The sequence below is a fragment of the Lissotriton vulgaris genome, chromosome 4_1, assembly GCF_964263255.1.
Source record: "Lissotriton vulgaris chromosome 4_1, aLisVul1.2, whole genome shotgun sequence".
NCBI lineage: Eukaryota > Metazoa > Chordata > Amphibia > Caudata > Salamandridae > Lissotriton > Lissotriton vulgaris.
The window spans coordinates 1186908960-1186912220 of record NC_141691.1 but is presented as its reverse complement, the minus strand read 5'-3'; positions in this window follow the sequence as shown (position 1 = coordinate 1186912220).

Here is a 3261-nt window from a genome sequence, read left to right as displayed (position 1 = left end):
AAGGCCTGAAAGCTCCTGAATAGGTCTGGAGTGTGGGGGGACACCTCGGTGAACTTTGCAGTGGGGCCCCCTCAAATTTAGTTACCCCACTGGCTGTGCATGGCCTGATTGACAGGACCTCGAGACAGTAACTAACTTAAAGGCATGACATTTTTTCTTTTCCTTCTCTTCCCTTTTCTCGTGCTCTCTCCCCCTTCTCTTGCTTTTTTCTAGAGGGTATTTTCATCTCAGGTATAATCTCTTATGTCCTGATGATGATCCCTTTAGCGAAGTAGGGGATCGAAACATCATTTACCATAGTACCATGACTTCTCGTACTGTTATGTAATGGGATATATGAGCATAGGTACTCAAGAATATATGTGACATGACCATTTTTTCTTCAAAGCAGTAGTGTGGATGAATGTCTGAGCCTAGAAGTTTTTTGACATCTTTTTTGTTTGTTTACCCACCTTATTGATGTGTGTTTTAATCAATAAATGACATTTGATGCAGACCTCATTGCATCTCTATGCAGTATGCTTTATGATATTTTAAAGTAAAGGGCCTTTTTTCATTTACAATCCCAATAAAATGTTAGCAATTATCAAAAATATTAAGGTAACACAATCATATCCAATGAGAGAGGTATGCCTTGCAGTAGTTAAAAATGAATTTCAGAGTTTTTCAATACCAGGATGTGTAAAACCTAAACCCACATGTCCTGCTTTTTACATACAATGCATCCTGCTCTATTGGCCTTTGTAGCTCATTTTAGGGGTGACATATATATTAAAAAGGAAAGTTTTAGTTGTGGCAAAGGGCTTATTTTACCAGGTTAAGATGGCAGATTGAAACTGCATTGCAGCATGCAGTGTTAGGCCTGAGACATGCTGTAAAGTGCTACTTTAGTTGGTGGGACAATGAGTGCTGCAGGCACTGCTTAGAAGCTCTGGGTATCATGTAACACATGCTAGGGACTTACAAGTAAATTAAATGTGCCAATCAGGTGTTGACCAATGTGACTATATTTTAGGGAGCGAGCAAAGAACTTTAGCATTTGTTAGAAGTGATAAAGTGCATAGAGTCCTAATACTAATAGAAACAAATTCAGAAAACTAAGGGTTGAAGGCAAAAATGTTTGGAGAAGACCACACCAAGCATATCAGGTCTAACAGTTCAACTTCAGAAAGTAGTGCTGAAGATGTAGCACACTTTGGGCTGATTTACTAAGCCCTTGCATTGCCATTGTGTCAGGCAGGGTGAACCAAGGCAATGCAAGGACTCAAGTGATATGCATTAAGCCACACAAAGGTACCTTTCATGGCTCTGCATGACTTAGTAAATCCAGAGAAACATGAGGCAGCACAAATCACTGCCTTGTGTTACTCTGCGTTGAGAAGGCATTCCATTGTTGCAGTGTGGGCATTCCCACGCATCCACTCATGGACTTTGGCCCATTATCAGATTTATTGGAGGTAGTAAACCAGGGGATGCTTCATCATGCTATGCCTTATCAACAGAGGTGTAATGAGAAGGAATATGTACATTTCTCCTTGTTATTTCTGCTTTCTAAGTCTTCTGCATTATGAAGCACATGTAGAAAGAGGAAAATGCTTTAAAGGATTGTTTTTGTGCAGGAAGGCATCCATTTCTGCACAACAATAATACTGCCTGTTATGCAGGTACCCTTGCAGTGTGGCGCAAGTGTGCTTGTGTTGGCACTAGGCAGCTCTCAGTGCAGCAGTGCAGGAATGGGCCATAGCTTAGTAATTATGTTGAATTTGGGCTCTCTCCATTTGACGAAGTGCAGCACGTTGTCTTACTGCATTGCGTCAAATGTTATTAAATCTGTGCCTTCATGTTTATATACAACTCCAATTAACATATAAAAAGAGCATGCTTTTTGCTTTCGACTACCTTTCGATATGGATGATTGATCCTCTACAGAAGGTATATCATCAAAACAATTCAAAAGGAAGACTTTCCATCAACTCTTAGCAACAAGATTAAAAACATCAAAAGAAGACCAATATCTGAAATTTTCAATTGTTTTTATTGAAAATAATTTTCTGGTCGATTTATTCATTTGTATTATTTCTTATTCAGAAAGGTTTTATTTAATAACTGATGGAGTAGCCTTAATCACGTTTACTGGCATGTTTGTATGAGTTTTTAAAATCATGTACATTTGGATGTACAAAAAGTGCTATTTGTCCAACCAATGAAGCATATATTAAAGCTGCTTGCTCTAATCATATCAGATCAGACCTCATGGAGAATGGATTCTGATGCTTTTTATGCAGTCCTCATTTGTGAATAGAATACTCTGCGGCGACTTCAAAATCCACACAAGCAGAAACTCATTCATTGAAGTCACTGAAAAGGCATAGGCAAAGTACTCTTAAATTGCACAGGGGACAAATGCCACACTGAGGGCCATATTCATAGTTTTTCACGCAGCGCAACTTATGGCTGTCTAGCACCAATGCTAGCTCCCTTGCACAATGGTGCAAAGGTGGCCTGTGGTGCACACAGAATTGTTTTTGTGCGGAAGGGTCACCTTTCCGCACAAAAACAATTCTTCAAGGTTTTTCCTCTTTTGATGTGTACTGCAGAATACAGCAAATGTAGAAAGAGGAAAATATGAGGAGAAATAAATATATTTCTCGTTACTCCTCCTCTGAGAGGCATAGCATTTTGACACATTCCCAGGTCTACCCCTCATGGTAAATCTGTGAATGCGCCAAATTCCATGGTTGGATGCCCTGGGAACACCTGCCTGGTGCCGAGGATCACATGGACAGAGACTTGCAATGCCTTGTGTTACTACAGACTCACGCAGGGCCATGCAAGATGGCCTTTTTTATTTATCATTGAGCAGCATGCCAACGAAGACAAAGTTCATATCATAAATATAACACATAACATAATATGTTTGACATCTTCTCCTCAAGCAACTTAAACATAGCACCAATATATCAATCATTCAATTACTGCAGTGCATAACGAATGTGGGAAGACACACTTCTATTTAGACAGGCAAAGCAGGCAAATATTAAAGTGCATCAGTGCAAGAGCCAGAAAAAGTGCCATGTGTGAACCAATACTGTGCAAACTCCTATTTAAACAAGCAAAGCAAAATATATTATTTTGTTTAGCCAACTTTATTGAAGGTTTTGCAGCAAGATGCATAGTGTCAGAGTGCGAAAGAGAAAACTCTATCCGTATAACAATACAGCAAGCCCAGACATCAATACTGCAAAACATTATAGAATCATA